The following is a 14,902-nucleotide window of genomic DNA, read 5'->3' as shown; positions in this document are numbered from 1 at the left end:
GAAAAAGATGGGGGGGGGAATATATTTTTTTGTTTTGATATGGTTTCTGTAGGAGGACACACAAACATTCTTAACGTTTTCCAATGCTGTAAAAATGTGTAGAATAAATATTAAATCTCAACATTTCTGTCAACGAAGATTTGCGTCATAGCCTGCGACACACGTTTCTATCAGCAGGGCGGGATGCCAGCCAGGTGGCTACTGTAAACAAACCAGTGGCTGTGTGATGGGCCCTGGATCCAAAAGGGAAAAAGAGAAAAATAACTGAGGAGAACAAAGGATTCAACGTTTCATGGACCGAATCATTTGCATTGCCAATGCGGAAGAATTGCCTGAATGTTTACTCTGTGGCGAGTAGTTTTCAAATAACAAAAAGAGTGATGTTGAAAGAGCTACATATGAAGCCAAGTACCCAGTTGGGAGTGAGAGAAAAAGTGCGATTGCATTACTTTTGATGAACTTAAAGGGGCGCAAAAATAGATTTAAGAAGTTGATTGCATCGCTAAACTCCACTACTGCTGCAAGTTTTGTTGCAACCAGGGAGATAATAAAGCGTGGAAAACCATTCACAGATGGCGAGTACATGAAGGAGACATTCATCAACATATCAGAACACCTATTTGCGGACTTCAAAAACAAAACCGAGATAATAAAGAAAATCAGACATGCCCAGATTAGGGGCACGTTCCCTTTTGTTTTTCCAAACCTCAAATTAAAAATGACATCAAAAATCAGATTTCTTTATTGCATTTCTATGATTTTACAAAAGCAATGAAACAATTCCTTAATATTGTAACGAAGTTAAACTTGAGGTGGCATCATACAACAGAGCGGAAAAATAAACATTAAATCATGAAGGCTCATTATGTGTTTTTAGCCAGCTTAGTCATTTTGATAGTAGGCTAATATAGCTAACAGAGATACCTACAGCATGTGTGTTGCCTTCATTATTAGGCTTATTTAAGGGTTTAAATTTTTTGCGGCTCCAGATATATTTGTTTTTTGGTCCACTATGGCTCTTTCAACATTTTGGGTTGCCGACCTCTTGGCTAGCCAATACTATCGACTGATAAAAGCTGCTTTCATTTTAAAATGATAGCAGATATTATCAAAATTGGTTTGTCATTGACGGTTTTGGGCCAATATGCATTTGGCAATACTGTCATGTCCTCTTATTGCCCGCCCTCCTGTGTTTCTGGTGGTTTTTCGCCTCCTGCTGGCACTTATGTGTAATTACCTGTGATAATTCCAGCACTTTCTGCTGACGTAATCATACGTCGACGCGGGTTTATTGCGAATAGAGAGAGCTCGATGGACGAGCTAATAACTGCAGCCAGTAAACAATAGCAGTTCTTGCCATCTCACCACGTTGTTTGTGCCTTATATACAAGCATCGCTTCTAGTAAATTATATTCTTGCTTTGTTTTATATTCATGAGCGTTGTGTAGTTTATTGGAGATGTGCATATTTCGTCTTCTTTGCATTTGTGGTAAAATGTGGTTACATTATTTCATTGCTTGCAAGCTGGACTACCAGCTGCAAGTCAAATTGACACATGGTGTATACTTTGCTTTATTTGTGACATTATTTGAAATTATTGCCACGATGTTTTGTTGTAGTTAGTTTAACAAAAAGTATCAGTGCTCTTGTCAAGAGAAAGATGAGCAATTCAACTTTACTCCAGCGTCTGACTTCTCTTTAGAGCCTGATTTGTTCCCTATCTGTCAATTTGTGTACCCACACATGCATTGAGAATAGAATAAGTGGCTTATTGGCACTTTGTACTTGCACTTGCATTTGATTCATGAAAATGAAGTTTGCACTATTTTGATTTCAACAATAAATATTGTTGTGCAATATAGGCATTTTTTCCTATAATGTCAGTTGAACTTGTTTTTATTTTTCACCGAGTGTTTATTTGGTAAACCTTGAAGTTGTTACATTTATCATTATTAAAGCATCACAATACAATTAGCCATATTATATTAAGTCCATGACCTTATATATCGGTATCGGCTTGATATGGGTGTTGGCGTCTTGGAGTTGGACAATATGGGGTTATTGGTTAAAAAGCCATTATCAGACAACCCTAGTAGTAGTAGTTTGAGTATTATATACTTATTTGATGACATCTTGTCAATCAACTTGTAATTTTTTTGTAGGTTTTTAAAAATAAATGATCTCATATCATGCCCTTCATGTGAATCCTGATATTTCTGGGCCTATGATCGCATCATCGATTGATTGCTGTCCTCAGCCACTTAGCAACAATACACTAATGTATGATTGCTATCAGTGAACACACACACAAACACACGTACACTGCCTCACTGTGACAGTCTGATTCATGGTGAGTAGTGAAAATGTTGTATATAAATTTGTAACATTTGACATTGCATATTATACTTTTTTTTTGTTTTTTAAACAAGCCTTGGATACAACTTCTACACAATACAAATGTCTTCATTTGTATAATTAATTTGTATTTGTATTATTGCACCCAACTTATGATTGCACATTATTCTTCAGAAATTACGGTAATACCTGATCAGAATAACACATACAGTACTTGGTATGTACCTGAATTTGTGTCGTATATGTATACCTATACTGATATAGATATGTACTTGCAGATGCAAGGAGTAATCTGAACTAAAAAAACTTTAATGTTTTCAAAAACGTTAATGTATCTACATTTTGGGTACGAAAGTGTGTGTGTTTGAAATACCTTCTTGCTTTTTTGATTGTGCCCACCATCTCTATCCTCATACATGGATTGGAAATGTCATAAAAGGAAACTTTATACAAAATTGTACTAATTTCCAAGTCAACTTGATTCTTGAACTTAAGTGACCTTGATTAAGGAACAACAACACCTTGGTGTTTTTACAGTGTCCTACATTGTGCATGGTGTATATCATCAGAAGAGTACTTTTTTTATTGTTCCCCAAGCTCCAAAACAATAACTCAGATATGGTAGCGCTACAATAAAATACAGTGCATTTTGAATTGTAATTTAAAATGTGTCTTGTACTACATAAAATCCATATCTTGCATGAAAGGCTGGACCTGACTATATTGATAATGTGGTTTCTAGCTGGGAAATGTACTGTTTTTCACCAACACGTTTCTAGCTTTACTCTATCAATCATTATTTTGACAGATTTTTATCAAAATTTCTCCAAAGCATATAAACCACAATATTCAGCTTTTCCTTCTCCCGGAAACAACCCCTTTGAAGCTGTAGTTGGTGCCAAAAATATTTTTCTCTTCTCAGAAAACAATTCAAAATACTGGATACATTGCATACACAGTATCAATGATGAATCATTCATGGGTTTCAGACTCCTTTTTGCAAAGGACCGCATCTTGGTAATGGTTAGAGGGCCATCATATACAGTGAGGAGCAGAAGTATTTGCACCCTTTGCAGTTTTGTAAGTTCACCCGCATAGAAAATAGGTAGTTTCAATCATGAATACATTTCCACTTATCGAGACATAATCAAAAAAAAAAAAAAAAAAAAATCCGGAACTCACATAGTATAATTTTTCAATATTTTATTTGTAACTTACAGGGTGTTAATAAGTATTTGTATCCCTGAGAAAATCAGTGTTAATATTTAGTGAAGAAGCCTTTGTTTGCAAGTACAGAGGTCAGACACTTTCTGTAATTCTTCACCAGGTTGTCACATATGGAAACAGGGATTTTGGCCCATTCCTGCAAACAAATCTTCTCTAGATCTGTCAGGTTTCCGGGCTGTCATTGAGAAACATGACGTTTCAGCTCCATCCAAAGATTATCTATTGGATTGATGTCTGCAGACTGGTTAGGCCATTCCAGAACCTTGATATGCTCTTTACGCAGCCAGTCCTTGGTCAGCTTGGCAGTGTGCTTCGGATCATTGGTATGTTGGAAGATCCAGTTACAACTCATCTTCAAGTCTCTGACTGAGGGAAGGAGGTTGTGGCTCAAAATCTAATGATACATTTCACCATTCATCCTCTGCTTTATACAGTACGTTCATCCTGTCCCCTTTGCCGAAAAGCAGCTCCAAAGCATGAGGTTTCCACCTCCATACTTCACAGTGGGGATGGTGTTCTTTGGATTGTACTCATCGTTATTTTTCCTCCACACATGAAGAGTAAAGTTTGCACCATGAAGTTCTACTTTGGCCTCATCTGACCACATGACTTTCTCCCATGACCCCTCTGCATCATTCACATGGTCCCTGGCAAACTTCACACGTACTGGCTTCAACAGGTGAACCTTCTGTGCAATGTATGATTTTAAACCGTTGCACCGTAGTGTTCTACTGATAGTGGCCTTTGAAAGTGTGCATTCAGCTCTCTTCAGGTCATTGACCAGCTCCAGTCGTGTAGTTCTAGGTGAACCCTCACTTTTCTCATCATGAGTGATGCCCCAGAAAGAGATTTTTTACATGGAGCCTCAATCCGAGGTAGATTATTAGTCATTTTTAGGCTTTTCCATTTTCTAACAATTGCTGCAACTGTTGATTTGTTCTCAGCAAGTTGCTTTCCAACTATCCCATAGCCTTTTCCAGCTTTGTGGAGCTAAACAATTTGTTCTCTGGTGTCTTCAAAAGCTCTCTGGTAGCAGTTGGATTATGACTGACTGTGGGGTGTACAGGTGACAATAATGAGCTCAAACGGGTGTTGGGTGGGTGGTTACTCATAGGTTAAAGGTGGACTTTTTTGGTTGTAGACTGATGAGTGTCGTAAATAATGCTAATTCTCAGGGGTATAAATACATATCAACTCTAGTAAATTACCAATAAATTATCGAAAAATCATACAATGTGAGTTCCGGATTTTTTTTCTAGATTAGCTCTCCATACGTTGAAATGCATCTATGATTGAAATTTCAGACGTCTACCTATTTTCTAAATGGGTGAACTTGCAAAATCACAAGTTGTGCAAATACTTCTGCTCCTCACTTTATCTACAGTGGGGAGAACAAGTATTTGATACACTGCCAATGGGAAAACCCATCGGCAGTGTATCAAATACTTGTTCTCCCCACTGTACACAGCAAATTGAATGGGAGCTAGTATTGAAATCAGAAGCCAGTTAAAGGGAACAAAATACTTCTTCTTGCGCCACACAAAATGATATGGTGGGTCACATTGGACACTCGGGCATTCGGTTTGACACCATGATGTACACACTAAATCATTTAGTACTTGAAACCTTGTTGTTTGACTGCTAATTTGTGGTTGTGATGGATACCTTCAAAATGATAACTACACATTAGGGCTGTCAAAAGTTGATCACAGCTTAAAAATTAATTAATCGAAATTAATCACAATTCAAACCATCTCTAAGATATGCCATATTTTTCTGTAAATTATTGTTGGAATGGAAAGATAAGATACAAGACAGATATATACAGTCAACATTCTGTATATAATAAGGGTGTCAACAATAATCGATGCGGCGATGCATCCCGATGCGGGGCGGGGACGATTCGATTCGATGCGGGCAACACGCTGAATCGATTCAGCGCATTTTAAAATATATAAGTACGTTCAAAAATCTTCCCTGCGCAATTCCGGTGATGCAATGGATTTGGTTTCCCCATTTGTATTGTTATTCTCATGTTTTTTGTGTAGAGAGAGCTACTTTACATTCAAAGCAAGCCCGTAGAGGTTAGATCGGGCCTAAAAAATTCCAGCCCAACCCGACACGGCCCGCTGGTATTGAAGCCCGACCAGCCAGACCAATTAACTAGATTTGCATGCCCGAGCCGAGTGACGCGGGGAAAAAAAAAAAAAAAACGCAGCAGCAGCAGCAATTTATTTTCATTTCTTCAAGTTTTCTTACTGTTTAAATAGTCTACATATTTCTATAAGAGTTATAAAAGCATTTACACAACGAAATAACGCTGGGAAAGTTTAATATAAAAAAAACACGGTTTTGCAGACACACAGAGGAGAAGATTCGAAAGGATCACATTTGCCTTTGTGTGCATAAATAAAAGTGTCTTTCCTAACAAATTCTCAGTTGGCAGACAAAAAAACGCAAGTTTACTCAATATTTAAATAGTCTACATATTTTCAAGAGATTTATAAAAGCATTTACACAACAAAATAACGCTGGGAAAGTTTAATATTAAAAAAAAACACGGTTTTACAGACACACAGAGGAGAAGATTCGAAAGGATCACATTTGCCTTTGTGTGCATAAATAAAAGTGTCTTTCGTAATGAATTCTCAGGTGGCAGAAAAAAAAAACCGCAAGTTTACTCAATATTTAAATAGTCTACATATTTTTATGAGATTTATAAAAGCATTTACACAACGAAATAACGCTGGGAAAGTTTAATTAAAAAAAACAAAAAAACACGGTTTTACAGACACACAGAGGAGAAGATTCAAAAGGATCACATTTGCCTTTGTGCGCATAAATAAAAGTGTCTTTCGGAACGAATTCTCAGTTGGCAGGAAAAAACGCAAGTTTACTCAATATTTAAATAGTCTACATATTTTTATGAGAATTATAAAAGCATTCACACAACGAAATAACGGGAGGAGAAGAAGAAAAAGAGGGCTGCGCCACAGCCCTCTGCGCATTTTTATTTTATTTTAATTTTTAAAAAATAATTTATTAGTCCGGCGCGGCGGCCCGACCCGACCCACCCAAACGTGAATGCTTAACATTTCGGGTCGGGTCGGGTCGGGTTCCGGCACAAGATCTAACCTCTATGCAGGGGGGACGAGGAACCCAAATCCGCTTCCTCACCGGAGTAACGTCACAGACAAGCGCAGTTGTAATCGAGAGAGCAGAGAGATAGGACATAACATAACAATGGCTGAAACGGAGAAAGAGGGAGCGAGAAATATTATAGAGATAAGATAGACTAGGCCTACATTTTGTTCTACATTGCAATTTAGTTGATGTTTTGTTTGCAACTGAACTGATCCCTGGATTGATATTGCGATAAAGATGCTGCTGCACTACAATATTTTCTTTGTCGTTTTCTTTAATATTTACTTGAATATTTTTATTGATGGGTCGTTGTGACTAAAATACAGTGACTGTTATTACTGATTTTGCACAGGAGTTCAGATGTTGCACTGTGTGAAAGGCTGCTACTGTGTGTAAAAAAAAAAGAGAAAGCCCTGATCTCATTCAAAGCACTAATTAAATGCTGTGATCTGATTTTTAAAAAAATATATATATATATGAAAGTATACTATTTTCATTTGACTTCAACCAGGAGTGACACGAGAGCCAATAAAAAGTTGTTTAATGTCTGTCCGCTTGTGTTGGCTCATGATTCACGAAAAATATGCTTTGCTTTAGAATTTTAATGCATCCCAGGCTTTAACGCATCGCAATGCGTTGCCGAATTGAACCGAATCGAATCGTGACCCTCTGAATCGAATCAAATCGAATCGAATCGAATCGTGGCCCTCCGAATCGTAATCGAATCGAATCGTGAGGGCAGCGCCGATGCACACCTGTAGTAAATAATTACTGTATTTGTTTATTATATCAATAAATCCACACGATGGCAATAACATTATTAACATTCTTTCTGTGAAAGGGATCCACGGATAGAAAGACTTGTAATTCTTAATAGATAAATGTGAGTACAAGTTATAGTAATTTTAAATTAAAACCCCTTTGTATGTTTTCGTTATAATAAAATTAGTAAAATTTTCAATCAAAAAATAAACTAATAGCTCGCCATTGTGGAAGTTAGTGATTGAAATACACCACAAGATGTCAAGGGCGAGTTTTAAATTAATTCTTCTAGCCAAGTTTGTCTAGTGCGTTTTGCCCCTCGACTGACGCCATAGTTTCCATAGTTTGAGTTAAGCGAAATGTTTGAATAGAGTTTGACCAAAGTCTGAGTATTATTTTGCATCACTATTTTGATTGGGAATGCCAGTTCTCTTTGCACTGAGCGCTTTTCTTTTTGTGAACATTATTTTTTTTTGAGCGATAGGAATATTATTTTGGTTGTGCTTTCAGTAAATGATACTGTAGCGACTTAACTGTTCCGCCCAAATGAATGATGGGAAGTTGGGCAACCATGACTGTCAGTTGTGGCTGCAAATGGTATATCTTCTCTGCGTAGTGTTCAATACATCGTGTTAAGAAAAAGATTATCTTCTGTCATTCTTCTCCACGTCGCTCGCCACAATAGATATAATTGTTGTGGAGGAGATGCCAAAGCTTATGCCAATAAATAGCGCGGCCCCAATGCGTTAAATGCGTTAATTATTTTAACGTGATTATTTAAAAAAAAATACTTACCGCCCATTAACGTGATAAATTTGACAGCCCTACTACACATGCAATAAGAAAATATTACACATTGAGAATTTATGACGGAAACTATGGTGAATTTTCATCTCGTTCTCGTGTCGTCAGACGACTACTGGCATTCACCTTCATTATGTTGTAGCCTCCCAAGACAAGTTTTCAACGTGTCATCATGACGTCATTGTCATGAAAAAAATTGTTTCTTTGACGAAATATTTTTGTTATCGTTGATGAAAACAACAGTGAACTTGCGTGCGGAAACCGTGGAACGAGTCTCGACTGCTTTTGGTGAGGAAATTGTGTTCTTTCGTCCATTCAGTGCTAAAAGATGTCCATCTGTCATGTATTAATGTTTCAGCTATTAATGTTTCATCATATTGCATGTATTAATGTTGCAGATATTAATCTTTCAGCATATTGCATCACACTCATGCATCACAAAGCTTTCGTCACATGTTACTGTGTACCCTTTATTGTGTCACAAAGAACAACTGAGAACACTATATAAGCCTCGAGCAGAAAACATCCAGTGTCAGGTCGTCAGCGATTCAGCATATGTCTGCATGCCAACTAGCACCGCTTGACCTTTGCCTGTCAAAATCAATAAAATCCTGTGTCTGCGATACGCAACTGGTTCCTCCGCCTCGCACATGACAGTACGACCTCACCCCATCTTACTGAACCTGTCCACAACCATGAGGATGACAGTGTTTCCTTCAGAAGGAGGGAGTCCAGTTACAAAGTCCATTGATATATGGGACCAGGGGTGTTTGGGGACTGGCAGGGGTTGGAGCAAGCCGGCTGGGGAACGGCTGGTGGTCTTGTTCTGGTCCCTGTGCCATCGGTAGTTGATTCCTCCACTGGCGAGGAGGAGATTGAGCCAATGCCCTCAGTGGATGATGCCATGGACTGTTGAGATTGAGCCAATGCCCTCATTGGATGAGGCCATGGACTCTGATTAGTAGCCCTTGGTGGGCTCAATCCTTGGGACTTCTGGAGCCGTCCCTTGAGAGGGGGGTTCTGTCATGTATTAATGTTTCAGCTATTAATGTTTCATCATATTGCATGTATTAATGTTGCAGATATTAATGTTTCAGCATATTGCGTCACACTCATGCATCACAAAGCTTTCGTCACATGTTACTGTGTGCCCTTTATTATTTCATAAACAACAATTGAGAACACTATATAAGCCTTGAGCAGACAACATCCAGTATCAGGTAGTCAGCGATTCAACATATGTCTGCATGCTAACTAGCCATTACCGTTTGACCTGATTGTTTCCTTTGCCTGTCAAAATCAATAAAATCCTGTGTCTGCGATACACAACTGGTTCCTCCGCCTCGCACATGACACCATCGTTCTAGCGTGTTTGTTGTAAAATTTCGGGGAGGAAATTATGTCGTTTGATAGCTACACGTGAAGCTTTGTTTGCATTTTATTTAACCAATGATATGGGACGTTTTTAACTGAAGCCACACTTGGCCAATCACATGCCAGTTGTGACAACCATGAGGCTGAGTTACGTCTCATAAACTGAACCGTGTCCCATTTTCTTCAAAAGCCGGACAAATAGCGTCTGGCTAATGGGTTGTGACGGACGTCGGAAACATCACTGAAAAGGCTGAGAATCCGTCCTAAAACCGGACAGGTGGTCACCCAAGCTCCGGCACCCCCATGATGCTGACAAGGATAAACCGTGTTTAAAATTGACTTAATCAGCGAGTTAACTCATTAACTTCCTCAACTTTTGTTAAAATGTTTGGCAAATATACGAAAAACACCTTGTTCCTAACACACAGACACATACAAGCAGATGTGCACACAGCACCCCCCTGCTGCCTGCCAACATGGTACAGGCTGTGCATCGAGACGGCTCCAACTGAGGTGGCAGAACAGTGAGAGAGAGAGCTGCACATAGCCTCAGTGTCCTCACATACACACACATACGCCTACACCCACCCCACACTCACATTCACACATACAGCACACTGCTGCGGTGGTTAGCGCCACCGACACCGCTGCAGCCGCATGTGCTGGTGCGCTCGCAGGTGGATTGTAGGACTGCGGGTGATTGTAACCTTGATGTCATGTAAGTGCTTTTGAGTTGTTTTTGTTGTGTGGCTCGAGATGAAAAGCATGAGCATATGTGTTTCGTAATACAGTGTTTTTTTTTTTCATTTCTGTCATCTATGTACAGTACAGTACACTGCGCATCTTTCATTTCAGTTGCAGTCGACTCCAGCTTTTTGCTGCCCATTAGAAGGTACCAGCATCTCCGTGATGATGTGCACCTGGCATACGTGTCCCATTAAATGGTTGACTCGTCGCGGTTTTGCCTGCCAGTGGCAGCTGCTTTGGTATATATGTGGATTCACCTATAGATCATTGAAAAGACAATCAGGCTACCCATGGAGATTAATTATAGCTGATAATTGGATATCTGGAATTGTTGCATGACCTTTATTCATATTCAAGGGCCACTGCGCCGCTGCTGCCAAGTCCCTTTCCTGCTCACCATTTTATACGAACGACTGCCTTCCATGTCCTTTTGATACTCTTTGATGGTGTATTACATTTGCTGAATATCTCACCACCACAGGGGTTCAAAGCCCAACAGAATGCCACCATAGTGTAACACAGAGCAGTAAGAATTTGTTGTTTTGGGATTATTCCATGATAGCCCAGATTCATACCATGTGGTTGGCATCCCACCAGAAGGATTTCAAAAAATGGTCCAAAATAGACCATTTTTTCCCCGAAGCTCTTCACTAAAATTAGCAGAATTATAATAAAGAAATTAGAATAAAGAATAAATTACAATTAAAAAACTATTCAACTGAGCTATGCAAAAAATATTTTTTTCTCACATATCCCCCAATAGTCAACGCAAATGACAGTCAGTATAGTATTTGACTCAGTGAGCGATACAGAATCCGTCAGTTTTTTAAAATTTTATATACAGCATATATATTAAAAAAACAAACCTCCCAATTATAAAAAATAAGTTTTCCCAAAATCAGTCTTGTTAACAGTGTTGTTAATAATGGCGTCAGAGTATAATGGCGTTACAAACGGCGTTATTTTTTTCAGTTCTAATTAACTACTCATCTCTGCAACGCCATTACCGTTACTGAGGATGTAAAGGCGTGCGTTACTATGCGTTACTATGTTGGTTGAATGACGCGAGAAAAGTCTGAGACACGGACTCACGGAGACTAGAGCAGGAGTGGGGAGGAAGTTGTGACTCCCTTGAAAACGCGATGCTAGGTGGCTCCAGTAATACCTGACTATAGCAGATAGCCTACAAACTACGCCCACATGATGATACGGTAGATATCACATGCATATAGAACTAGATGCAAAATGACTCGCCAGTGTTAGTGAACAGCCGCCATCTTAAAGCAGTAGACTTCTTAGGAAGACTCTGTTGTAGCGAACCTTCCTAGCGAACCTAAGTAACTTTTTATCTAAAATACTCCTAAATCAGCAAATCTTGACTTTAATCTATCTTTAAACGATGAAACAGTTTTAAAACTTTAATATGTCGAAAGTAGACAGAAGGGAACTAATGCAATAACGGGAGCAATTTTAACAACTTAAACAGTTGATTCACAACATTAAATGACTTCCAAAAATAGCAAAGGTTACTATGCTTTTTTCTGTTTTTTTAAAGGAAAAAAAACCATGAAAGGTAACACCAGTTATTTTGCCAAGTAACTAATTACTCTTACATTGAGGTAACTTAGCTACTAACTCAATTACTTTTTGGGAGAAGTAATTTGTAACTGTAATTAATTACTTTTTCAAAGTAAGATTAACAACACTGGTTGTTAATAACGGTGCTAGAGTAAAACGGCATTATTTTTGTCAGTAGTCAGTAATCTAATTCATTACTTTTCCCATCTTTGCAACGCCGTTATCGTTACTGAGGATGAGAAGGCGAGCGTTACTGCAATTTGGTTGAATGACATGCAAGACGTCTGAGAGAAATGTAGAGAGCAGAGCGGAAGGAGGGAAGGGGGTTCTGACGCCAATGCTAAAATTAGCATTTTTCATCTTAAACTCTCGGCCAATTTTTATTATTTTTTTCCATACAGTTCATGGCATTCAGGCAGGTACAATTAATTGAAAATAATGGACAGTTTTCCTGTTGAGTATGCATTATCATCGCCAAGTGCGCGTTGTCCTTGTAGATGCTACAGTATAATAATAATTTGCTTTAGTTTTTTATTACCAAAAATAGTCACTTGCCCTAAACTTTTCTTGAAAGACGTATCCAGAAACCTTGTATGATTAAAAAAAAAAAAAAAAAAAAAAATCAAAACAACTAGAGCAAAGTTGGAGAGGGAAGTGATTCAGAGCCTCACCTGCATATTGCATAGGGGGTGGCATGGCTCAGTGGTAGACTAGTTGTCCCAGCAGCTGTGGGTTCGATTCTCTGCCCTGATGAACTCCTCTATGTGTCCTCGAGCAAGATGCTGAACCCCACATTGTTCCTGGTGCTGTGTCACCAGTAGGTGGATGGCGAGATAGTGTAAAGCGCTTTGAGGGCATTAAAAGGTGGAAAGGCGCTATACAAGTACAACGCCATCTACCAAGTTAAATTTTCATATCAGACCCAATATTTGATAGCTCCAGCTTTACACTTCTAGCATTGATTTACTGTTGATTTTTGCAGGATTTCAGCTTCCTTTGCTTTGTAGGATGTCAAAATAGCATCCTAGAGCTTATGTTTGGATAGTAATTGCCTCCCACCCTCAATGATCTTTTGCTTGATAATTCGAAATGTTCCCAACAGGGTTGCTGTGGTCAGGGATAGTATTGGTCCCAGTTTCTCTCTTCTTATGCCCATTGCAGCCAGTCATGCAGAGGTACAGCAGGTTATTGTTCATTTATGAGTGCAGTGCAACCCTAGATGGAGTAGAGGGTGGTTAGTAGATGGTCACTTTGTCCCAACAAGGTTGCCACATCAGCACAGAGGTAGTGAGGTCTTAATAGGGGACAGAAATGTGGTGAGAGAAGCTTTAAGGTTTCTGTCTGACTTTCTTGTATGGTATAAAAATAACTTTTTCCTTCATAAATGACAATGTATCATGTAATGCTGCTGGAATACCTGTCGATTTATTTTGGTAGCCTCTGCAACCAGCATATTGTTCAGTATGGAAACTGAGCTTGCAGCTTTAAACAGTACAATCGAAACAACAGTCTCATTTTTAATCACGAGCTTATCCTGAACAATACAGCAACAAATCTAATTTGTTGGGAAAAGTTTGGTCAGGACATTTTAAATTTTCCCGAGGCCATGATGCAGTTGGTACATAGGGTGTTTGGTAACTGAAAGGTCAATGATCTGACTGCCCGCTACCAAAAAGACCTTGTGAAAATCACTGATATCTAGGTTTCTCCTGGTGGACATGGCAGCAACTTGCTGTGCTACCCATCTGGGGGCACCAAATCCATGTTTTCTTCCATGTCAACTTGTTGTTATTCTGGCCTGTTTTCTCAATACAATTTAAAGCACATGCTCGACACTTGTACCATAACTTGTACTTGTACAGTGGTACCTCAAAACACAAACGAATTGGTTCCGGAGTTGCATTCGGATCATTATTTTTGTTCATATAATGACATAATAGAAACATGTAAATCGCCAAATTCATTTCAAGTTCTACTAAAACACCCATTAAATTTTATGATAAGGATAAAACCAGATAGAATTAAGAGGCAAACACATTTTAATCATTCAATATACCTCACCGTTAATACCTGTAATTAAGTAGATAATAGAAGATAATGCAAAAAAAAAAAAAAAAAAACATTCCCAAAACAATACAAAATGTGGAACCTGACCTTTCGAATGACGCAATGTCCAAAAGCAACAGTGATACCGATGTAGCGGCCCGTGTGTGGTTGTAAAAACACAAACGCAAGAAGCTCTTTTGGTGAGGACGACATTTAACACTATAGTTTCTCTCTAACAGTTTATTAAGTTTCTTCATAGCTTTCCTACAGTATGTACAGTGGTACCTCGACATACGATCGCTTCGTCACTCGATCTTTTCGACATCCGAGGTAAAATTTGACTCACCATTTGTTTCAACATCCGACGACATGCTCGAAATACGACATGACAGCACTGCAAACGGACTCATGGCTGACTTTCTTGTGAAAGAAATCAACACCGGTTTCAAAAAGGTTGGTACAGGTGGTGAAACAAGGAAAATAGTTATAGTTTACCTTCTAAATGAAGATGCAAATTATAGAGAAAATTGAGCGTAGAGTGTGCATCCGTGAACTGGCTCAACAATACATCTCCACGGTCCTCCTCCGACCACCAATCTTTATAAGTTAAGTTGACAATTATTATTGTGCTTACATCGCCAAAGAAATCGCCAGTTTTGTCAGGTTTTTATCATTTATTTCAGAACTTATCCAGCACAAAACGCCTGCTGTCCGCCTCACATGACGGTGTACTCAGGAAAACATTGAAAGCGAAAGCAAACTCAACCGCACCGCTCCTCTCTCTTGTCACGTCAGTCATGCCACGCGGTGCGATCAGGTACAGGAAAAAACGTCCGCCACATTAGAACCCGATTCGTTACATTAT

General features: G+C 38.8%; 1 protein-coding gene across 10 annotated transcripts in view; it reads left to right on the top strand.

Moving 5' to 3' along the window:
* The window catches only part of atp2b2 (ATPase plasma membrane Ca2+ transporting 2), a 329,843-nt gene that overhangs the window by 43,706 nt on the left and 271,235 nt on the right, over positions 1–14,902 (top strand). For 4 of the 10 annotated variants that reach the window (XM_057845546.1, XM_057845545.1, XM_057845542.1 and 1 more), the window contains exon 1: positions 10,218–10,384. The exons of 1 other annotated variant lie outside the window; for it this stretch is intronic. The gene's annotated coding sequence lies outside the window, so the exon portion shown is untranslated. Of the gene's footprint in view, positions 1–10,216; positions 10,385–14,902 lie in introns of those variants that run through there. 5 more of the 10 variants (XM_057845547.1, XM_057845548.1, XM_057845544.1 and 2 more) reach the window with 3 other exon arrangements.

Source organism: Corythoichthys intestinalis, chromosome 9 (assembly GCF_030265065.1).
Source record: "Corythoichthys intestinalis isolate RoL2023-P3 chromosome 9, ASM3026506v1, whole genome shotgun sequence".
NCBI lineage: Eukaryota > Metazoa > Chordata > Actinopteri > Syngnathiformes > Syngnathidae > Corythoichthys > Corythoichthys intestinalis.
The sequence above is the reverse complement of the archived record's forward strand: the minus strand, read 5'-3'. Positions and strand labels throughout refer to the sequence as shown.